The sequence below is a fragment of the Lissotriton vulgaris genome, chromosome 1_2 (assembly GCF_964263255.1).
Source record: "Lissotriton vulgaris chromosome 1_2, aLisVul1.2, whole genome shotgun sequence".
Classification (NCBI taxonomy): domain Eukaryota; kingdom Metazoa; phylum Chordata; class Amphibia; order Caudata; family Salamandridae; genus Lissotriton; species Lissotriton vulgaris.
In genome coordinates, this window is record NC_141686.1 from 190,921,511 (window position 1) to 190,946,716 (window position 25,206).

The window sequence follows — 25,206 nt, forward strand, 5'->3', positions numbered from 1 at the left end:
TATAATTACTTACAATTAAATTACTTCCCAAGCTATTCCCCTATAAATACACAACCCACTACAGAAAATAATGTGATAAAAGTAACATATTTATCAAATAATCAATTACAATAAATTACAAATTATATTTTAAATAATTACCAATTAATGATTAATTAACAATTCATTCTAAATAAATAACAATAAATAAAATAACATATTTAATAATTATAATTAAATTACTTCCCACCCTATTCCCCTATAAACCCACAAACCGCTACAGAAAATAAATTACTAAAATTAACATATTTTTCAATTAATCAATTAAAATGAATTACCAATTATATTTTAATGAATTACCAATTAATAATTAATTAACAATTAATTCGAAATAAATACCAATAAATAAAATAACATATTTAATTAATTATAATTAAATTGATTCCCACCCTATTCCCCTATAAACCCACAACCCGCTACAGAAAATAAATTACTAAAATGTACATATTTATCAATGAATCATTTAAAGTTATTTACCAATAAATAATTAATTAACAATGAATTCTAAATAAATAACAATAAATAAAAAAACATATTTAATTAATTATAATTAAATTACTTCCCACCCTATTCCCCTATAAACCCAGAACCCGCTACAGAATTATATTACACAAAAATTCAAAATTAATATTAACTTACCTTAAATTCGATATTTTTGTTGTCTATATTATGTCTAGTCGATATTATGTCCATTCTATATTTTTGATTCGATATTATGTCCATTCTATTCGATATTAAAATTTTCTAGTCGATATTTTGGTAGTCTATATTATGTCTAGTCGATATTATACTAATAATCAAAAAAGGAGGGAGGAGGAATAACTGACCATTCAATTCCCCTTGGTTAATCACTCGTAATCAATGGTGGAATGGACACTTGTAACCGTGTAACCTAGGTTACTTAAAAATCCTCATAAACGCGGTGATGGGATTGGTTAGAGCGGTGGATCTTTTTCTCTGCTATCCACTCGCGTTATGGTTCTCCGCTATCCACTCGCTAATATGTCCATTCTATATTTTTTACTCGATATTATATCTAGTCGATAATAAAAACTCAATATTTTGACTCTATACCGCCGGACTATGCATTTGCCACTCCTGCAAGATGCTCGTTAAGAGGAATCAATGTCACCAGTGTAACATTTTAACGAGCTTCATGAGGAGGAGCTCGCACACATCACTGTTGTCATTTGACCTTCAGAATGAGGTACTCTCACCATTGTTTATTGTTTTAGCACTGCAACTGTTCCTCGTCCATGCACTTCATGAGCCAAGAGCAATGTGCATGCATTGCCTGCATTTCTTCATGATCATACGTATAGTGTGTGTAGTGTGTGAACCTGAGGTCATTGCAATCTCCTTGGATTATGACTAAAAGAGTAACTCATGATTCAGCAAGAATCATGCACAAGATAAAGACAGTGTAGTAAAGAAGAATAGTTTCAAGTAACTATTTTTCTTTTTCTTTCAAAGCTGCATTATTTTTCCAATTTGACATATTCAATGTCGTTCTTGGCCTGTTTCATCAACAAAACATATCTCTCTAAATAGATATCATGATATAATATGCTTTTATATTAAAAATAATGTATGCTCTCTTTAACATAAAGTAAGGTTTTAAATATTTCTTCCTAAAAGCTTGAAATATGAAGGTTTGTGAAAAACTATTCACTCGAAGATCACTGCATTATTTCTTGCTATTTTATGTTATCATTTCTCTTATGAAGCTTTCCAAATATTCAAACAAGTGTATTTGTGTAACACTTTGTATTTATTTTGAATTCTTTCAAATTGTTCAAGGAATAGAATGTTATATATTTTTTTCTGAGGGCATGGATTGTTCTTCAAAATCAAACCTAATCCTTAGGCATATATATATTTATGTATATATATATATTCACTGAAAAAACCATAGGTTATAGACCATATATAGTTAGGAATTTGCATTTACAAAACCTTGAAAATTTACTGAAAAAACCATAGGTTAGAGACCATATATAGATAGCTGAACATTTTATTGATATAAAACCAATGAAATTCCCTATATAGTTAGTTGCACTAACTAAATATTTCGCGCATCCGCAATCAAATGCTGATGATGTCACATATTACATCATTCATGACATGGTCAGTGACGTCACTGATGACATCACTGATGACATCTCAAATGACATCACTGATGACATCTCATTTAACATCAATGATCACACCACTGATGATATACTTCATGTGATAATACAATGCACCTCCTTACACTCTAATATAACCTCTGTTACACCTAGTGTAAAATACAGAGTATCATTTTTGAAACCATTGACACACGAATAACATTTACTACATACGCACTCACTGATTCCTACGTGTACCCACACATTCACTCATTCACCCATACAATAACTTGTACATACAGTCACTCATCATTACAACACTATCATATGCACTCATACACCTATGCAGACACTCACACACTGCCACTCATCCATGGAGTTACTCACACAACTAGTCAGTCATGCAAAGAATCAATCACACTTTGATTTCTTCATCTATACAGTTAAACACAGAACACCTTACATTTTCACACTTATACTAACACATACTTACTCACTGATACAATCAAATCCTTCATCCGTACTCTTATACATCCACTCATTCTTCAATATGTAAAACCTATTTAAAATTTTAAAAAACACACAGTCACTGGATGATGTCATCAGTGATGTCATTTGAGATGTCATCAGTTATGTCATCAGTGATGTCACTGACCATGTCATGAATGATGTAATATGTGACATCATCAGCATTGGATTGCGGATGCGCTAAATATATAGTTAGTGCAACTAACTATATAGGGAATTTCATTGGTTTTATATCAATAAAATGTGCAGCTAACTATATATGGTCTCTAACCTATGGTTTTTTAAGTGAATTTTCAAGGTTTTGTAAATGCAAATTCCTAACTATATATGGTCTATAACCTATGGTTTTTTCAGTGAATTTCATTGGTTTTTTAAAAGCTAATATCTATAGCTGTAACCATTACATGTGTATGGCTTCTTATATAGTGCACTTATCTCCACTAGAGGTCTCAAGGCGCTTGCTTTGGGAACCCGTCCTGGTTTTTCCCTGTGAGATAGCCGCTACTGGGCACCCCCAAGGTGAAAGCCAGGCATCCCGCTGCGGGGGCGTAGTGGAGATTGAGCAACCTATCGCCCAGAGTTGCAGAGTGTGAACCCCTGATTTGATTAGGCACCGAAGCGAGAATTATCGAGTCCTTGGACATTTAAGCTCAAGACCCTGCCGCGTCGGGAATTGAACCTGGATCCCGGGTCGAGTCGGTATCACCGAGGCAGCGCCGCAGGGCAATGATTATGGCTCAGCAGCAGCCCTAATATCGAAGACAACCAGGACCTTCACCTAGCGCACCGGGCCTCGCCACTCCTAGCCGGACTCAGCTGCCCAGTGAGGATCATGATTTTTCAGTAAGTGCCTGGGAGAGCAGGAAATCTATTAACTGTAATTATAAATTGCATCTTAAAACACTTCTTCGTGTGCGTTCACAGTTGTAGTGCTTTCTGATGTTTATTTCCTCCCTCGGTAGGGTGACCAACCGTTCGTAATTTTCACGGACAGTCCGTAAATTAGCCCTAAAGTCTGTTGTCCGTGATAGAAGTATTACCGGACGCCATTTGTCCGTAGTTGTAGCCTCTCCCTCAAAGGCCAAACTTCATTAACACAACTCTGATTCCCCAGCTGACGGGAAGGAGTCTCCTGTGCTGCGTTCTGGAGCGAGGGGCAGACGGCTAAAAAGAAAGGCGCCTTCTAGCCAGAGTGACTGCTTCCCCAAAGAAATGCAAATGTGCGCAATTAGCAAATGTTAAGGCTGCTCTGGAACCGGTATTGTTTTAAACTGATGTCAAGTCACTTCACAGTTCCTGATGACAGGCTGTGGGTAAGCCCATAACTTTAAGATGGCTTTGAATTTCAGTGAGCCCTGTATTCACATTGGTGCAATATTCACAGTTAAAACAGATTTTACCCAAATCCGCGCTGCTTGTCTTCTACCAGTCCTCAGAAGTGTCAGCACATTCACTCTCCAATAGGCAATGAGAGGGTGTTTTGAAAAGTTGTGCACTGAAAGGTTCTCTACATTTTGTTTGAAATGCCCAGTGACACATAAAAACGGAAGCACATTCTTTACAGTGCTTTCAGGGAACTGCTAGCACTAAAAAATACACATCACTTTTCCGTACTACACCAAACAGGATTATGTTATGTTATGTTATGTTATTTTATTTTGTATAGCGCACAGATGCCACAGCCAAGAGATTAAATTCTGTGGAGCTCTGATTACACACTTATACAATTGTAGTGAATGCATTAACCAATATAGGTTTCATGACATACAATATAACATTTTCTATTGATTAGTTTAACATTTATTTCTTTAAAATATGTGCATTATGTTATGTCTAGTTACCCGATGGTGAGAGTTTAACAAAATAGTCAGCAGTGGCCAGCATATGTAAACGCTGTAGGGCGGGGCAGGGCAGGGTGGCAGCGGGGAAATATAATGTGCCACCTCAATGTAGCATACCTATCGCAATCACATAAAGACCATAGTGAATATGTAGTGATGCACTCTGTTTTCTGTTCCTTGACATTTTCTTGGAGATTAAGGTAAAATAGTCCCTCGATGAGCTGCCACAGAAAGTGAGTGAGTGATTGTAATTTTATAAAGTGCCGTATAAACCAAAATCTGTTTGAGGGTTGCATCTTTTCTTTGGCTCAACTTTGCATAGAACTTTGCAAAGTTTGCAAAAAAACTTTCCAGCTTTGCATGTTCCTTCTTTGACTGCTTTCCATCAGGAAAAAACATCAATGAATCTGTCTAAAGTCTGGAGAACTCCGAACAACTGAACAGGTTGTAAACTCTGAGCTTTTAGAGTTAGTAAGAAATATCCTGGGAAGTTAAAGCCTTATTTACCAAAAGCGGTGTTTGAGCCTGCGAATTTGCAGGTGCAGTTGAGATGCCCAACCCTAATAGTTACTGACAATGCCCTGCCAGGAAACGTAAAGGAAAATTCCTCTCTTTAGGTTAAGAAGTAGGTAGGCCTGCTTGACTGGTTTTAGTTTTTACCGAAACCTGTGTTGAACAAGTGACAGATATGTTTGATACGTGAGCATTTAGACTGTGCATGGTCAATTATGGATTGTGTGAATTCATACTGTAAATGAGCAAGCACTCCAATGATGGTGAAGTATTGGAAATTCTGAAAGAAATCTGCAAGCAAGCTTTAATTCGACTGGTATCTCTAATAACAGTAGCGAATTATGCTACTATTCAAAATATGGTGAAGCTGCTAATATGTATCACATTTATAAAATGATTTGTTGCGAAAAAGGTTCAGTCATTACTTAACTTCCGGCACAAGTGGAGGTGTGCTCACTGTCGTGAGTGGGTCCTGTAATCTGTAGCTTTTTGCTTAGAATTATTTATGTCTCTGACCGGTCTACCATCTGCCTTAAGAGAGGCCAATTTTACGTGCAAACTACTTTCCAGTTTCCTGTGCACTCATTCTTGCAGGACTCTGCCTCAGACCACCCATCCTTTCATAGACCCCTTTGTGTGCTGAAATGTCTCCTTCACTGAACAGACCAACACATTGTCTGGCTCAGCCACGGTCATTCAAGGCTTTCCGATGCCCCAATGTGTCCTTCAATCTTCTCTTTCCCAACTCAGACCTCTCTGTGCCTGTCTCTAACTATGGTCTTATGACACTCAGAGACCATAATGTCAGTAAATTCTTAGACTACTTATCCGAGAGAAGTCATGGTAGTGTGCTGTTGACAGTCATTATGAGAGTTTATATCTAGAATTGCGAGGTGTGATATGGTAGCATTATCTTTTCAGGCATGGGGAGTATAATTGTACATGTGAATTACACTGAAATTATACAAATGTCACACCTAGCCATCGGAAACCTTGGCAGCTATGAGCTTATCGGAGCCCTCCCCAGCCTGCGTTACTCACCGGCTGCTCTGCGGGCGGGCTCCTAGCTTCCCTGGGCGGCGGCTGGACTGCGGCAGGGGCGGGCACCGACAATGTGCCCCGCGCCCCCTCCGCCACTGCTCCAGTCTCCCTCTTGGTCTCCGGGGCTCCCTCGGCACAGGGGAGCCCCGCACCTGTCCGTCCCGCCTCCTCTTCATCCTGGTGCCGGCGGCTTCCTTCTCTCCTCGGGGCTCCCTCAGCACACGGGAGCCCCAGCCGCAGACGACGCTTCTGTTCCAGGTGGCAGGGCTCCCTCCCATCACGGGAGCCCTGCAGAGTCAGCCGCCATCTTCCTTCTTCCCCCTCGCGGCGGGGGCGGGCATTTCCGGCCGGCCGCGCTGGGATTGGCCGGCCGGCCCCAGCACTTCCCGGTCGCCGCGGGCAGCGCGGCGGCCCGATTTCAGGCAGGCAGGCGGGCACAGTGCGCGCACGGGTGCGCGCCGATAGATATATAATTGAATTTGAATGCAAATTTCACAGCAAATACTGCACGGATTTACACCAATTAAAGAAAAGCGTAATCTGCGACCGGTCTCTTCAACTTTGCCAAATTTCAAATAATTCCGTTCAGCCGTTCGGGCTGTAGCCGTGTCTAAAGGTCCGATGGAAATTTACATGGGGATAACACGTTTTGGGACCCCCCTTTTATCTCAGCCCCCACTTGACGAACCCCCCTCAACCTTTCAGGGAAGGAGCGGAGCGTAACGGGCCATCTTCTTTGAGAAATTCACGTAGATTTATTAACTGGCGCCAAAGTTATTCCCAATAGAATGTTGGTGATTTCCTATGGAAACTAGGTCCTAACTATATATACCTACTGGCTACCGCCAGGTTTTAATTAATATATATATATATATATATATATATATATATATATATATATATATATATATATATATATATATATATATATATATATATACTACTATTATAAAGAGAGAACACAAACCTTTGAGCCAGGTAAACTCAGGAACCACAGCGCTAATCCATGCACTCGATACATCGTAGAAATTGTCAGGGTGTGCAGATGGACATAGGCTATAAAAAATTTCAAATAAACGTACATTTAAAAATATAAGTTTTAAAAAAAAGTAGTGCCCTGAAAGTAGCGCAGGCCGCGATGCTGCGCTGGCCGGGACGCTGCGCTGGCCGCGACGTAGCGCTGGCCGCGACGTGCGTGATGACGAGGAGGAGCGGCAGACATGGAGCGGCGGTGAAGTGAAGAGTGCGGGGAAAAGCGGCGGCTCAGGTGCGTCATGACGAGGAGGAGTGGCAGACATGGAGCGGCGGTGAAGTGAGGAGTGCGGGGAGAAGCGGCGGCTCAGGTGCGTCATGACAAGGAGGAGCATTCGGATATGGAGCGGCGGTGAAGTGAGGAGCGCGGGGAGGAGCGGCGGCTCAGGTAAGGTAAAGGCACACATTGGAGTCGGGCGGGAGGGGGTCGGGCGGGAGTGGGAGCGCACACAGGGACGGGCGGGAGCCCTTACTGCACGCAAGCCTCAAATGCTGCCCCCAACGACGGCTAAGGTAAGATAAAGGCACACATTGGAGTCAGGGCGGGAGGGGGTTGGGGTAGGAGCGGGTGCGCACAGAAGGACGGCCGGGAGCCCTTATTACACGCAAGCCTCAAATGCTGCCCCCAGGCTCCTTCTGCCCTGGGCAACGCTGGGGCGGGCTGCTAGTATATATATATATATGTACAAGTAGTCAGATGCAAAAGTACAATTCAGAGATGATGTAAAGATCATAAGGCAAGACTCCACTCCGAGCAGGCTGAGACTCCATTTTCATCTTTTCTACTTAGTGATCAGCGTGTTTACCTTTGACGTAAATGCTGCCTGTCCACATATTTCCATGAACATTGTAAGGTGTTAAGTGACATTGATAAGATACCTAAAATAAAAGTTAATACAAAAGCAGTCTTGGACAAACGTCTTATTATCTGTGCTTCAGGTTCAGCCAACAGAAATAACAGTGATAACATAAACAATGTAGTCTGAATTGACGTGTATTTGCCACATTTGATTTTACAAATGCGTGTAGGACTAGTATAATCATGCACAAAGATCATTTCAATATTTCTCAAGAATTTCCCATATCAGATGTAGTGAAGGGTGAAGTAGTGTGGCTCACTGGTTAGAGGCGGCAGACCCGAGAGCAGAGGACGGCCTGGGACCAGGGTTCGATTCCCGGCGCGGCAGGTTTCTGGACCAGGGTCAGCAGACTCGATAATTCTCTCGCCTCGGTGCCCACTCTGATCAGCGATCACACTCGGCAACTCTGGGCATTAGCTTGCCTCATCTTCACTAACGGCCCCACCAGACCGCCGGGGATGCCTGGTCTCACCCTGGAGATACCCATTAAGGGACCATCTCTCAGGGAAGCCAGGAAGGGTTTCGCAGCGGTCGAAGCGCCTTGGGACCCTACGGGTAAGTAGTGCGCTATATAAATGCCTATACATTTACATCAGATAAGGTCAGTGATCAACGGTTTAAAAGGCTCATCGATTGATCACTGAGATAGAGGTCCTTCACCCCAGATTATTGCACAGAATACTGCCAGAAGAGCCTGACAAAGACTGACAGACTGCTGTACTGTTGCAGCATCCCGTCTTAAGCAGAGAGCTGAAACCAAGTCAAGTCCGGTAAGAGATGAGCTAAACACTCACTCATGGCTACTTATAATTATAGCTGCTTGCTGTACACAGGCATGCAGTGCACTGAATCCCCCTACGAGACTCTAGATGCAAGTTAAACTGCTGCATGCTCTCCCAGTATAGCCTATACAAGTAGGTTTAGGGTGTTATGTTGCCTGATGATATTTCACTATGGTAGAACTGTTCATCCTATTTTCACTTTCACCAGCATGCATTAGTGCTATTTTTATAATTTTCTGTGGGAATATTGTACATGTGCAAAACAACAGGATGAGGGTGTGGAAATAAAACCTTTTTTTAGTGTAAAGCATCTTGAAGTGCGTGTGTGAGATATTGCAAAACACAAAATTGAGTTTGAAATACCCCTGCATCCATAAAACCTTGGTAAGGGACTGATAGTAACCCAGAAAGCATGGGCATGACCTCAACTATGTACTGAGTTAGTTTATGTGGGACTGCATTTACCTATTTTTTTTTGCTTTCAAGTGCTGATGGACTGAACTAAGTTCAGGCATCTGTGGGTGTCAATCAATCAATCAATCAGAGCACTTGTAGAGCGCGCTACTTACCCGTGAGGGTTTCAAGGCGCTGAGGGGAGAGGGTGCTGCTACTGCTCGAAGAGCCAGGTCTTGAGGAGTCTGCTGAAGGCGAGTAGGTCTTGGGTCTGCCGTATGTGGGTAGGGAGGGTGTTCCAGGTCTTGGTGGCGAGGAAGGAGAAGGATCTGCCGCCGGAGGTCGTTTGTTGGATGCGGGGGACAGCGGCAAGGGCGAGGCTGGCGGAGTGGAGCTGGCGCGTGGGGGTGTAGAAGCAGAGTCTGCTGTTAAGGCAGGCTGGTCCGGTGTTGTGGAGTACTTTGTGTGCGTGGGTGAGGAGCCTGAAGGTGATCCTCTTGTCGACGGGGAACCAGTGTAGGTCTCTCAGGTGGGGGGTGATGTGGCTGCGGCGGGGGGCGTTGACGATCAGTCGGGCGGAGGCGTTTTGGATGCGTTGTAGTGGTTGTAGGTGTTTGACTGGGATTCCTGCGTAGTCCAGTCTGCTGCTGACGAGGGCCTGTGTCACTGTTCTTCTTGTTTCGGTCGGGATCCACTTGTAGATCCTGCGGAGCATGCGGAGAGTGTTTTAGCAGGAGGAGGAGACGGCGCTGACCTGCTTGGCCATGGAGAGGGAGGAGTCAAGGATGAATCCTAGGTTGCGTGCATGGTCGGTGGGTGTTGGTGCTGTTCCCAGTGTGGTCGGCCACCAGGAGTCGTCCCAATTAATAAGCTTACACAGGTCGCTCTGCTATACCTTACTGTTTCAAAGTCAAACCTGGGCACCCCCATTTTTTGCTGACTGGTACTGGTGGAAACTGACTCTGATTGTCCCTGGGCTCTGCCTGAGCAGGGCCAGGGCTATGCTGAAAAGACACCTAGAATACAGTGACCTCCCCTATATGGCCCTAGTACATAATAGGGAAGGGGACCAAAATTACCTTTAAGTCCCTAGTAAAAAATAGGGCCTGGCAGTTTAGAAGCCAGCATGTCGTGAGCAAGCCTCAGCTAGGCCTACTAGTGCAAGGGGTTCGCCCTTCTCTGCACGGAGTCCTCAGACCATAGGAAGAAGTTGGCAATGAAACTGGAAAATACAAAAGCAAAGTTTATTAAACCTTTAAAGGTGGTACTACAGTCCACACAACACTCTTCAGTATTGTATAGAGCAGCACAGCGAACTAAAGCACATGGCCCCTTTTATACACAATGAGGGGGCTCAAAAGAAGACGGTACAGAATACAAGAGCAGTTTTATGACCATACAAGGACATTTTGGAAAGCACCATCGATAAGTGGGCGGAGTTAACAGTCTTCAGAAACTAGTAAACACATTCCTATCTGGAACTAATTAGTAACAGCCGCAGACCCTACTGGGCATGTCAGGGCATGCTGGAAGTGGGGGATGCTAAATATAGCCTGCTGCCGGGCAGACTTCAGGCGCAGTTAACAAGGAGGTAGGACAAAGCACATGATGAGCATATGGCGATGTATGGCATACAAAATGGCCACTACGACTACAAAATGGAGTCGGTTCATTTGCTACGATAATGGTCAAATACAGCATGTCTTCTGCTAATGCTTAACTCAATCGCCGTTGATTTACAACAAGCAGCCCTTTCTGCACTTGCATGAGTGCACTGCTGAGGGCAGAGGTCAGTTTAAAAGCAGTCCAGTTTTGCTGGACTGCTTTTAAAATACAAATTGTGCCAAACTCTACTTTGATGTTTGGGACAGCTAAGAATTAATACACTACAATGTTTTGGCATCTTAGTTACCCCCAGCATCTGCCCTAGGTGTCCCAGTGGTGGAGTGGTCCGGTATGTATAGGGAGGACCCTTAGAAAACATGTTTTATATACCTTTGTTTAGTGAAATTGCACCTTTCACTCCCTACATTGTAGTAAAGTGCTTCCCAAAATCGAATTTTGTCCTTGGAGCACTGTGGAGTGAGGATCTTCAATATTTTTGCACATTCAGAACCTCTTAGGTCTCCCCTAGGTGTTCCGTGGTGAAGGGTCCTGTAGATACAGGCAGGGTCCTTATAAAATATGTTTTATAAGCCCTGGTGTTGGAGTAATTGCCCAGTTCATTTACCCCATTGCAGAACCCCAGCCACTAAGTTTAACTTGGCAATAAGTTATTAACTAATAATACCCGACAGGAGAATCACTAAAATATAATTAAAGGAACTACTAGAATCGTATTGATGAATCCAACAACATGCTATCAGCCTTCCAGGACTCTGTCCTGATTGGCCAGAGTTAAGTGGGATTAGCCTGGCTGCTTTGAAGAGGTGATAAGTAGCCCCTGGGGTTAAGGAACCATTCTAGGAGGAGAGAGTTCTACTACAGAGAATTGCCAGAGCCAGGGGAGGTGTTGTAAACAATAATCTTCAACAGAAGGAGAAGAGAGGCAGGTGAAATCAATTTAATTTACACCCCTACTCTTTGAACCCAGCCATAAGGCAGGTTAAGGAAGGAATGTGCTGATGTCAGGGGAAGGGAGGATATGGAGATTAGTCATCCTGGAGGTTGGTTTAGTTAGCTCTTAGCTCTCTGCTGGGACTTCAGTCAGATAGAATTTTGGAGAAATAGTGCTTTCTGGGAGACCATTGTGCCACACTTTGGAGGTAATGATCATTGTCTGAGGTGTCATCCTGCACCTCATTGGACAGGACCGCCCTCCTGTTTTACTCCAGAGAACACTGAATACGTATCTGAGAGCAGCAGTGGCTCTCAGATCTGCTGCTTGAATTGCACCACCCTGGTCCTGCACTCTGACTGTGCCTGCTGTACAATCTGGAACAACATCCCTATGGATCACACCTGCTTCAAAAGGACTAAAGAGTGGACTTCTTGCAAGCTACAGGTTAACAGAGCTCACCTGGACCATCATCACCAAGAATCCCCAGCCTGGAGTACATCCAGTGGATTTGTAAGGGTTTTGTCCAAGCGTTGTGGGAATTGAAGTCCCAAACTTTCAAGAACCATCTTGGAGCTTCCAGACTCTTGGAGTAAGTTTTGGACACTTTGGGACCCTCAAAGGAGCTTCAGGAAAAAGTTCCAGACGTTTGAAGAGCTTTGAAAAAAACTCCATAAGTGGACCAACAAAACCTGGCCAGCTAATCGAGTGACCCTCAGAGTCCCACTGAAAAGCTCCGGAGGTCCCACTTTCAGAGTTTGACCAGGAGGTGGTGGAAACCCAAGCCGGCAAACGCTCACTGAATCCGGCCTGGCAAAAAGCATCAGAGGACCCCAGGAGGAAAAGCTTGTTGCTAAGTCTGAATGTAGAAAAGACGACTAGGAACAATGGTGAGAGTCAAACTGCCAACCTTCTAGAGAAAATCCGGCCAAAATCTCTGGTTTGTCTCACTGGAAAGCTCCGGAAGTCTGCCTTCCATGCTAGGTCTTTAAAAATTAATATCTACAGTTCCCTAAATTAGATTTTTTTAGGTTTGGTGTCATGTTAAAGATATAAATATTTCCTATTTCTATAAATTGGTGCTGAATTTTTATTGCTTTGTGTCTTATTTACTGAATTGGCATTTTAAAATCCTTTCCATACATGTCTCTGAAGTTAAGTCTGCCTGCTCGCAGCCAAGCTACCAAGGGTTGAGCATGGGAATAACTTTCTGAGACCTATCTGAGCCCTAGACTCGGGGTTCAGCTGCCTTATTGTCAGTGGCAGATGCATATTTGCCACTACTAAGAACTCACTTTCCAACATTTACAGTTCTCTACTTTGCAACTACCCGATTATTACATAGGTCAGATCAGAAAATTAGATACTGGTTACAAAAAGTCTGGTTGACGTTTATGACCACATTTTGTGAGCAGTATCTTAATGCAGTTGACCTCATGTAATTTAAATCATCTCCTTTAAACTAGGTTAACATGCAACATTATCACGAAGAGTGAAGTAGGCTTTGGAGGTGCATTTTCCATCACAAGCTGACTATCCAGAAAGCTGGTCTTAAGGAACCAAATGAAGTAATGCTCTTGATGCAGACAGGTCATTCTTACTACTTTCAGAACAGGGGACAAGCCTGTCAGTGAGAGTCGTGTCTCAACCATTGTTAATTACTTGCAATTGGTGTTTAGCTCATTCACAGGGCTTTCTGCCTCAGCTGTACAGAACTGAGGTCCCACGCTATAACCAACCCAAATTTTCTGGGCAGCACAATAACACTTTCATTCAGATTACATAAGGAAATGCAGTCTTGCTATGCTACTTGGCTGCCTCATTTTGTGACAAACATCATGCCCTGTGGTCCAATGGAGGTATCTGCATTTGTCCTGCCTGAAAGAACTGTTGTCATGTTAGTGCTGGATCTCTACTCTACTGTAAAATGCTGTAAACAGTGAAAACTAATTACATTTGTAATCTTACTTATGGAAGTCTTGATGCTTATGTGTCAAAATGTATGAGTGTTTTCCTAAAGTTCTGATTACAATCAGCTCCACCTTCCAGAATGGAACTCTATGCATACAGAGGAAGACGTACCAGACACAACCAAATACCAGAGAGCAAGGGGAATGGGATTGAGAGATAGAAAGAGAGTGGCATACAGAATGCTCTGGTCTTCTGTAGGACCACTCTATCAGGTGTTACATTTCTGGGTACACCATGGTTATGAAATGAGGCTCTCTGGTAGCTATAAGCTGTAACCACAGCAGAGGGAACATTACCATGGGGTGGAGGTGAAACTGTGAATGAACTATACAGCAAGCGGAATACTAATGCAATACTGATAGTTGCCTGGCAGCTTCCTTAAGCTTACAGGTTGTGTAAATAGTTCCTCTGCCTGTCATGAGTTGGACGTCCCACTGGCCTTATACACACAGCAACCCAGCCACCAAAAGTCAGTTCACCCAAGTCTTAAAGGAACTCCTCAAAGGTCTTCTTGTAGCAGTCTTCAATTTGTTGATCCCTTTTCCTGACGATAGGCTAGGCATGGAGCATGAGTTTAGTGGAATCTGCAATCCATGTTGTGAATCTAGTCTTTAACAAATTATGGGATTTCAGGTAGTAATAGATGCATAGAAGAAAGCATTATTCTCTGCAACTAACAATGTTTTGCTGGGTGATGCAATTATTTTTTTCCTTGTAGTGTTAGAGTTGGATGGGCTCTTAATTCAAACAAAATGGCTACAATGTGATGGAGTCTTGTGTTTTACTAAATATGATGAAGTTGAGTTGTGTAAGCAATAGTGAGGTAAGTTTATCAAGTGTGCAAATGGGCATTTATCTGCAATTGATGATGAAACTGTGCTCTGACCCGATGAAGACAGGGGGCTCTTTGAGGGATATTGAATCCTCACCCTATAAATTGTCCCCTTAAGGAGAGAATGTTGACTTCTCACAAACTGGAACTATGGCCCTCTTTATAAATGGCCTGATAAATTCCGATATTACATTAAATTCTATAACTGTACATAATAGACTCATGAATTGTGAGGTATGTATTGCACCCAATAAATACTGAATATGAAAAAACACATTCCAAGATACATTTTGGAAGTTCACACTTGCCAACTTTTATTGGGGTGTTAAATGCCGGACAATTCAGATTTGTGTATGGTAAGCTGTGCAATAGGCATATTGTGCCCCATTTCAAGGACAGCCCTCGGAATAAGGAATAACTATCACACGCAATAAATTATGTGTTTCACAGTGTTGGTCTTTATTGTGTGCCAGAATTATAGCACATAAAACCGGTCTATTCGTAATGAGGACCAAAGACTACCAGAAGGCATGCTAAGCAATGCTGTTCAATTGCCTTTTCCCAGCAGGAACATGTTGGGAAGTAAAAAATGTGGGCAACTACAGGCTCTTTGATAAATTCCATCATGCATGAAAGGCACAGGTTAGAGACTATGAGTTAGCTGTAGAGGTATATGTTCACGTGTATGGACTGATGGTTTCTCATGAAGGTCAGACAAGAAAACTACATTTTAATGCTGTGACAGGGACGCATAAAGCAGCCATAAAACCTGTTCACTCAAAATCTTCAATTTCATCAATGGGGCCTTGATGAGGATGTGGGTACTGTTGGTCTATTGAAGTGGTGGAAATCATGGTTCACAGGTGATAGGGTCCAAAAGCTGAGTTGAGCGTGCGTTTAAGGACTGCATAGTGTCCTTGTTCCGCTTGACTTTAGAGGGAGCCTGCAGTGGTGAAATGGCTATTTCTGTCCTGAGGTACCAAGGTAGAAAAAAAGAAGTACCGTTTTTAAAGTCAGATTGGCTTTGGGGCGTGCTAGGAAATATTCTGGGAAATTCTTTTGGATTTTCATGAACATGATTTGTAACTGTTTAGGTTCAAGGGCCTTAGATACTTGTCTAAAGCAGGTATCAGGCTTGTTTTGCAACAAAGTAAAAAGTAGATGTTTATCTCTTCAGTGATACTCATTTTACCAAATTTATAAAAAAAATAAAATTGTAGTAACTTGTTGCGATTCAAACTCATGACCTTTAATAACGCACTGAGGTAGATCTTTGGTGAAGTGCTAAATTCTTCAAAAAAAATTTCTTGGACCCCCAACATGTTCAATGCTTATCTGTGATGTTTAGTACTGTGGGTCAGTAGTCTAGAAACGTGTTCTTTCCATTCAATCCTTTTCATTACTCTGTTAGCTGGTCACACAGCTCTAGTAGATTCCAGTGTAGTTCATGTTGCATCCTTGTGACACAAGACTGAAATGCTGAGCGTCAGAGTGATGGATGGGCACATGTTTGCAAGAGGTGTTGTGGGAGGATTAGGGGAATAAGAGAGATGGTGGTCCCCAAAATGGTGGTTAGTGTCAGTGCTAAACCTCTTGGCCACTGTATGAAGGCAGTGGTCTCAGATTTAGCTGTACACCTATTAATACTATGATCTGTATACTGTGATCCTTATCCAAATATATACATATTGTGGATCATAGGGTAATGAGTTGCAAGGGTAATGAGTTGCAAGGGTAATGAGTTGCAACCATGAACTTTGGTAGCCATTGTTTTGTCTTCTGTTTCAATCTTCTGTTTTGTCCTCCTACGTCTCCACCCACTCTGAATCCCCATCAAGCCATATGAGTCAGTTTGACAAATCATCTGACACTGATGGTGAATGTAATACCAGCAAAGCTAACCTGGAGATATCAAGTGAGCCTGAATTTTGAAATGAGAGGCCTGCCTACACCGCTTCCAGCCTCACACTATAGTACCTCTTCCTCAAACCCTCATCATCACGTCTCCTCCCCAAATTCTTTCCTACTCACACAAGATAACGCTATTTTTCCCACCACCACTCCTCTGCAAGGGCTGTCTCTTCAACTAGTCACCCCTAAACCTGCCTTCCACAGTGCCATCCCTCCCCCATTGAGGATATTATGGCGGACTCAACCAGGATTCCATTCCTCCTTCAATGCTTTCGCTCACACCTTAGAGGAGTCTATCGTGCCTTCCAACACCCCTCTCCATGAGGGGTCCCATCTGCCATCTAAGCCCAGATTGACCAGAGACAGTGATAGCCTGCCCTATATGAGGATAAGTTGGCTGACCTCAAGCAGAATCTTCAAACTATTAAGGATAGACTGCAGACCCTCATACATTTCTCTTTGAAGATGAAAACATTTTGGAAACCATATCCTACCCTTGAGACTAATCAACCCAGACCTCCAGTAACGGATTAACACTGCAGGGGTTGAATTTCCTCCTCCAATAACCCTTTCAGCCTAGGTTGGAACCACCACTCCAGACCCCATAAGCCTACTCACCATTTGTCTGATGAGGACATTTTCTCTCTACTTTTATCTTACAACAGCTCTTCCAATGTCTCCTCACACTCTCCATTCAACATCCAAACTATATCATCCGACCCGTTTAGAAAGCCAAGTTTTAATTGGAGATCTATGAACAAGAATAACATACTACTGGTCGCTACCTTTCACCTAAGAGTGTTAGCAACTAACTCTCACATCAAATCTATGTTGCACAATTGCAGGTCAGCAGTAAAGCATGCAGCGGATATTTCTGACCTCATCCTCACACAAGAATTTGATCTCTTCATCCTAACTGAAACCTGGCCTAATGACACCAACTCTCCAATTCTGGACATCTTAGTCCCTCCTGAATAGGACATTTTCAGACTCGATAGACCTGTTAAAGTTGGGGTGGGCATGGCATTGCTTGCATCTATCGATCCATCTTCACTTTGAGACTGGTTCAAAGTCTTATTATTTCCTCCACTGAACACCTAGACATTGAAATCGGATGCAATGGCAAAATAATCTGTTTGCTCCACATAATTTATCATCCACTAGGTGACAATTTGCTCTTCATCGAGCAAATCATGGAGACAATTGCCTCATACTTTGATGAACACCCCAACCATAATTTCATTGGGGACTTTAACCTACATTGCAACGACACAAATGATCCCTTATTTTGCTCCTTCAAAGCTTTCCTTTCTGACCTCAACTTCACCCAGGCTTGCAAAGGACCCACTGTTAGAATAGAAATGTTCACGTTTGCACATTCCCTATGTAATTTAGCATTTGCTGCACCATTTTCTTGGCGCCATTTTAAGCTGCTTGAAACTGATCTTGTTTAAATTCCAAGAAATGCTCTCCTTAGAGTTTTGTTTTCTTCATTTCTGTTGTGTTTTTTGTAATGAATACATTGGGGCATATGTAGGTGATTCATATTTTGCGATTCTCAAATAGCGATTTTTAAAGAATCGCTATTTGAGAATTGCAAAATGGAATGTAGGTAAAAATTTGCCGGTTTTTTTTCGAATTTAAAAAATTCCTTAATTTCGATTAGCAAATTGTGAATCGCAATTAAGGAATGAGTGTCCCATTCATTCCTATGGGCCAAGAGGCCCATAGGAATGAATGGGGATGCATTCTCAAATTAAGATTTTCTATGAGAAAATCGCAATTTGAGAATCGCAATTCCAAGGGTGCCAGGGTGTCCAAAGGACACCTGTTGCACCCCTGGAATGTGCCTGTAAGTACATGTGGTGCACAGACATGCCCTAAGGGCATGTCTGTGCGCCACATGGCACTTTGAACTTGGAGTAGGTCATATTTTGCGATTCCTTAAGACATATTCGCAATGTCAAAGGCACTCCTACGTAGCATTTAAGGAATCGCGAAATTGCGATTCCTTCAATGCTTGAGCAAAATAAGGAATCACAATTTTTGCGATTCCTTATTTTGATATGTGGCACCTACAGTCCAATCGCTAGTTATCTCACGTTTGGAATATGGAATGGTGACCATGGCTGGGTTACCTAAAGCTAGTTTGGCACCTCTAAGAGCCACCCTGAACTTTGTGGCCAGACTCATCACTGGTTCCAGGAAACATGACCATATGACACCTGACCTAATTCAACTAAACTGATTATCTATCAAAGCAAGGATCAGTTTCAAGATGGCTTGCTTGATGCACAAAACTATTCACTACAATACCCCTGTCTACCAATCGGACCCTAAAAGCTATAACTCCCTACTGCTTAAACCCCAAAATGCAAAATGAAAAGATCCTGCAATCGTACATTCTCTGGTTTTGTTACATGAATTTGGATGCTCTTCCTCCAGAGATCAGATCTAACCCCTCTGCCTCCTCATTCAAGAAACAAGTCAAAGGGTTACTCATGAATGACCATCTACAGCAATAGCCTGAAGCCAGCTTCACTAACTTTTATTTCCTGTTGACATTTTGTTATGCCTCTGCAAATAAGTTTTCATTTTTGTGTCTCCATGTGCCCTTTAGAATTGCTGCTCTCCTGGTTCTTTACGTGTCCCACAAGATGGGTTGTTACCTTTGTAGGTTGTTGCTTGTTTTTGTTTTTTAAGTTCCCTGGTGTTGTACTCATGTTTTTTACATCCCCTCGTTTCCTTTCCTTCGTACAGCGCTCTGATACCCATACGAGCCATGTTCGAGCTTTATAAAACTTTTCATATAAAATAAATACATCGTTTTTTATCCACTTTAGGAAAACCAGGCCCTGAGGTTAAACACAGCTGGGAGCTTTCTTCGCATTAGCCGCAGCAGGCCAAGTGTTTGGTTTGACATAAGGAAATGAAAGGAGTTTAGCTGAAGCAGGTGCCAGGGCTTGGGCCAGAGTGTGACCTTTTTAAACAGTGGGTAGTGGCACAGGATACCAGTAGTCAAATGCAGGAAATTTCACTTCTAAAAGAAATGACTTTTAATGATGGTTGTCTATAAAAACCTTACTCTGTCTTAGAGTAGCTCTAATATCCATTCTCACACGCCCAAGCCAATGCTTCTTTTTGTACATACGTCAATGCCTACATAACAGTTTTATCGTGAGATGCATCAAGGAAATATCAATTTGGGAAAATCTTAATAGAAAATTGTCTTCAACATGGAGAAAGCTTACAGTCTTCAGAAGAGGGAGTAAGGACGAGAAGGGGAATTATTACGGTCACAATTTACGTTCTTAAGAATGGAAGGCATTTTATAATCCAGGAAGTGCAAAACAACAGTCACTTAAACCTCCATCCGCAGTTTATAAGCTCTGGAATCCGCCTTACCTCACCTGACTGCATTTCTGCGACACACCTGTCACTGTTTATTCAAAATGAACAGCGAATGCATTTATGTTCTGGTTAAGGAGCAGGGGGGTGGGCAATTCATGAAGGAGGAAGTCATTCTAGGTAGTGCCCAGGACTGCAAATATAAGAGGGCATGCAGTGAGAGCTGCAGATCACACGAGCTCTGAGACCAAGGGTTGTTGAGCCTAGCACCGTACAAGCAACTCTGTGAGGTAAGCCTGTCGTCTTTGTGGGAGTGGGGGCATCAGGCTGTGTGTCTGCATGTATGACTTGTAAACAGACTCAGCGCTAACAACCATTTCACAAAACCCATTCTTTTTCTACTCAGAGTGCCACAAAACTGCTTGTTGTGTCTTGTCGAGGTGCATTTTGGGATGTGTTTTTGCCCAGGCCTTCCTCTCTGCTTCAGTAAGGAGGCTCCATCATTGAAAAGAACGGGACGTTGAAATTGTCATGTATCTACGCAAACCTTAGCAAATGCTCACCAGTGTTTCAGGAATGGCCTCCTTTGTAAGACAAAAACGACTGTCATGTTTGATTGCAAAAAGGATTATTTGGAAATAAATAGATGTGAACTGAAGGGACGAGGAGAGATGGAAGAGGAGAGATGAGTGAGGGCTCAGGGCTGAGGGACGAGGCGTGAGAAATGAGGAGTGAGGGATGAAGAATGAGGAGGGATGAGCGAGGGCTCAGTGCTGAGGGATGAGGCGTGAGAAATGAGGAGTGAGGGATGAAGAATGAGGAGGGATGAGCGAGGGCTCAGTGCTGAGGGATGAGGCGTGAGAAATGAGGAGTGAGGGATGAAGAATGAGGAGTGATGAGCGAGGGCTCAGGGCTGAGGGATGAGGCATAAGGACTTAGCACTGATGGATAAGGATTGATGAGCGAGGGCTCAGGGCTGAGGGATGAGGCGTCAGGACTTAGCACTGATGGATAAGGATTGATGAGTGAGGCCTCAGGGCTGGGGAATGTGGCACGAGGAATGATGCTTAAGTAGTGAGGGATGAGAAATGATGGATGAGCGGTTCGGAATGGGGGGTGATGAGTGACAGCTGAGAAATGAGGGATAAGGAATGAGGGCGGAGGAAAGAGGAGTGACTGATGATAATGTTGATGATTTAAAATGGGTGTTTGTCAGACTCTACGACAGCGCATTGTACACCACTCTCTTCAAGCTCATCACCATTGAATCAACTCAGGATTGGTTTAGGAAGCCACATTAACATAGATGCCGGCCCTGAATAGCTGTAATAATGGAAAACCACTCTGTTGCAAATGCAACGAAGAACCTGCCCGCTGTAACGTGAGTCCTGTGAGGGACAGCTGCAGCGCGTGGACCACCTTCACCAGCTTCTGGTTTGATGGTGGGTTACAAACCAATGAATAGCACTTCCTCTGAATCCCAGGAGATCTTTCAGGGTGAAGATGTTCAGTTGACGGTATCAAAAGCCGCTGAGGGGTTAAGCACAGTAAGAAGACACGAGTTACCATCATCCATTATTCGAAGGACAACATCAGGTATTTGGAGAATGGGTAGGGATACCACCAAATTAGAAAGATAAAGGTTTTAAAGTTCAAATATACCGTCCTGTAAATTGTACACTTCTCACAGTCATACATTTGTATTTCTTTTCCAAGGTAGTAGATTAGAATTTAGAATGATTTCCAGAAGTGCTCATGGAAATCAGCAACACTCATAGCTTTATAGAAGTATTCTTGAATCCCTCTTTGAATTCTAAAAGGTCATAATGTGCTCGAACACAAGCTCAAGCCCAGAGGAGTCCATTTCAGATTGTTGTCAAAGAACAAGCAGAGATTTGATTCCTACCCTGAAGCCCTGTTTCTAGATGTGAGCCCTCCTTCCACTCAGAGCATCAATCATATGGTGCTACCGTGATGCCTATGCACACAAGAACAGAAATACCAGAACTATACACGACTGTGAAAGATTTCTGTGCTTGTGTGCATAGGCATCACGGTAGTAGTTGTTTCGTATGTTAGCTCTTGTTAGCATACTGTTGAGCGGTTAGGGGGTCTTCCCCGCTCGCCTGTTGCACCTTAAATTACCAAGTTCACCCGATTACTACAGCGTCCACCCTTGGTAGAGCGCCCTTTAAATATCTGAGACACTAAAAACCCTTTCCTTTGCAGTCATCAATCATATGGTGTGTCAGATGCATATCTTAGCGTGTACATACACTGTAATGCCCTCAGTCTTCGGGGACCAGTTTTCAAGCTCCTAACATTAAAATCCCTTCTTACCCACCATCTCCATGGGTCCAACCAGCTCAGCCCTAACCAACACCCAGGGCCGGAGTCATTATTGGTTAGTACAATGCAGCACGGTAACCAACGTTGGTGCTATGGGTGGTGCAAGAGGGCGGAGCAGCGCAGAGCCATATTTATTAAGAACATGACCTACTGCTATTATATCCTGTGGTGGCGACTATAAAGGTGGCCTTGTGCCACGCACGCCCTTTCAATCATGGTGCAGAGGTGTATATCTGCTCCTCCAGCATAGGATCTGTAGAGGCAGCTTACACTTCCAGTACAACATACTATGCAGAGACAAATTCTGAAACATTCCACACATTTTATGTGTGCTGTGCAGTGCAACACAACTACAACGTGTGGAATATTTCACAAAATGACAACATTTCTCCTGGTTGACTCCTGCTTGAAGAAGGCGTTAGTTTATGGCACGAACACCTGGTCTGCCTAACTTTGCAGATCAAGGTAAAAAGGTACAGGGACTTGTCATAACCATCCAAGTACTGCCCAAAAAATCCATTAGGCTGAAAAGAGGTGCAAAGTGCTGTTTGGGCTGAGAAAAGGGACCTTTCAATTGCAAAATACCTTTTGCACTGGAAAGTAAATGCCCTTCCATGCCTTTCCTTTGCTTTTTGTCCAGTGCCTAATTTGTAAATGACATGTGCCGGTGCCCAAAGCTGAGCTCAGAAGACCGCAGCTGATGTAACTAGATGTCGGCACGAGATCCAAGCTGTGTAGCCTTTAATTCACCTCCGCCCTCTTTAATCCAGTACCGGACACTCCCTGCCAGTTTATCCCACTCTTGCAATTACCTGCTTTCTCCATTTGTGATGCTTTGTCCGTCTTTCTCTACCTCCTCCTTTCTGCTATGTGTGTTTTCCTTCTTGCTATCAGTAAAAATCTGATTCAGTGAAATAAGTGCTCATCCCCAAACATAAATGCACTTGGCACCGGCCGTGTGCCACCAGCTCAAATTAAGCACTCTTTGTGTCACTTTGCAAGACTTTGCACTTGAGTTCTAGGGTTTTAAACTCCCTTCTGAAGCATTCTCCTAGTAGCCTAGATCCAGAATTAATGATCCTCATGCTTCTTGGACATCACTTGGGAAACATGTAAAGTCCAATAGCAGGCAACGCAAGCTCTGGCAGCCCAGCTCACGCCAAAGTCTATGTGATCCATTTAGCTAATGTATGTGCTTTCTAACATCATCTAAAACCAGCCAGAAGAGTTTTAGGAAGGGCCCAGGGTACCAGCCTTTCAGGGGGTCCCCTGATAGAGCCAGCTCTGTTCAGCAGAGAGTCTTGCCCTGGTGACCTTGAATAATTCTTAAACAGATTGTTTCAAATAATGTTTCCCTTTCATTTATCTTTAATGTGTGTGATGTGTGAGTCTATTACAGGCATTTTCCAGAGAAAGTTGTGTTTATGTTTCATATAGGGATGCTTCTGGATAGCCTTATTGGTTATGCAGTCGTGGTGGGTGGATTAGCAGCCTTTTGAAGGGCTGTCTAGGTTGTATATGTACACAGAATGTAAATGCTTCAAGGACCCCTATAAGAAGATGTAACATTGGCATTTGTCACTCACTGTAATTCTAAAATCAGGAATAATACCTAGTACTTGGAAGGGTGCGATAATTAGGCCGATCCATAAAAAAGGGGACGTTAATGCACCAAAGAACTATAGATTAATTAATCTACTCGATATTGGAGAGAAAATTTTTGCTAAGATAATATTGGGTAGAATAAAGATTTGGGCAGAAGAGAGAGCAATTATCCCAGTGGAACAAGGTGGGTTTAAAGAAGGCCACTCTACAATAGATCACTGCTTCGCCCTATGGGCCCTGGCCCGGAAATCGATAGAACAAAATGGGAAGTTACATTGTTGTTTTGTCGATTTTAGGGCAGCGTTCGACTCTGTGGATCGAAATAAACTTTGGGAAGATATGTCAAAGTATGGATTACCGGTTGGCTTGTTGATGATCTTAAAAGAGCTTCACAGTGGAAACTGGGCCCAGGTAATTAGAGATACGCAGGGGGCACTAACTCACAAGATACTAGTAGGGAACGGACTTAGACAGGGGTGCGTCTTGGCACCCCTGTTATTTTCAATCTTTTTGGCAGATCTCCCCGCTGCCCTTGAAGTAGAAAGAAGTGCAAGCCCAAAAATAAATGGCCATAAAGTCCCTTGCCTTCTTTATGCTGATGACTTAGTGATCATGGATCAAACTGAAATAGGACTTCAAAGGAAATTAACCGCTTTTAAACACTATTGTGATAGGAAAATACTGACTGTAAATAGGGAGAAAACTAAGGTTTTATGTTTTGGGAAGAGTAAGAAGAATTTCAATTGGTTTTTGGGTGATGACAAACTAGAGACAGTTAATGAATATAGATATTTAGGCCTCTGGTTTGACAGTGCACTAAAATGGCGCACCCATTTGGAGGCTCAAAAGGCAAAAGCATTCTCATCCACCTGTGGGCTAAAAAAGTTTAATAAAGAATATGGAGACATGACACACAAACCAATGATAAAGGCATTTGAAGCAATGATCCCCCCCCAAGTATTGTATGGGGCAGAAGTGTTATACTTGAGCGGTAAACATACGTGGGAACAGGAAGAGGGAAACATTTTAAAAATGTTATTGTCTTTACCAAATTGTACAATGGTTCAAGCAATCAGAATGGAACTAGGGTTGATTTCCTGGAGTGTACAATCTCAAATGGCCCTAGCAAGATTCTGGAAGCGCCAAGACCCAGGAGTGACACCTAAGGTCTCACAATGGTGTGGAGAGGAAATCCTGACAAGCAATCTTGGCTGGGCAAAGGAGGTGAGAAAGACTCTCCAGAAAGTATCAGGGCGTCTTAAATTGAGTCCTGCCCATAACACCCTGATAGGCCACTTTACAAAGAAAACACTTAGGGAACAAGGCCAGTCGCTCTCAAGGTCACAGGACCTAAATTACATGCAGGAGAAAAAGTCAGTACAGTGGTTAAAGATCTCATGGGTAAATGAAGGCTGGTTCCCTTATCTGGAAATATTGCCTAACCAAGGGTTACGACATGAAATATTAAGGACCCGGGTTGGGATCAACCCCTGGAA

General features: G+C 42.9%; 1 protein-coding gene across 1 annotated transcript in view; it reads left to right on the forward strand.

The window, feature by feature from the left end:
* Positions 1–19,966: 19,966 nt before the first annotated feature.
* The window catches only part of LOC147734885 (alpha-N-acetylgalactosamine-specific lectin-like), a 71,583-nt gene continuing 66,343 nt past the window's right edge, over positions 19,967–25,206 (forward strand). Inside the window, exon 1 of the mRNA XM_086953664.1 lies at positions 19,967–20,046. The gene's annotated coding sequence lies outside the window, so the exon portion shown is untranslated. The remainder of the gene's footprint in view (positions 20,047–25,206) is intronic.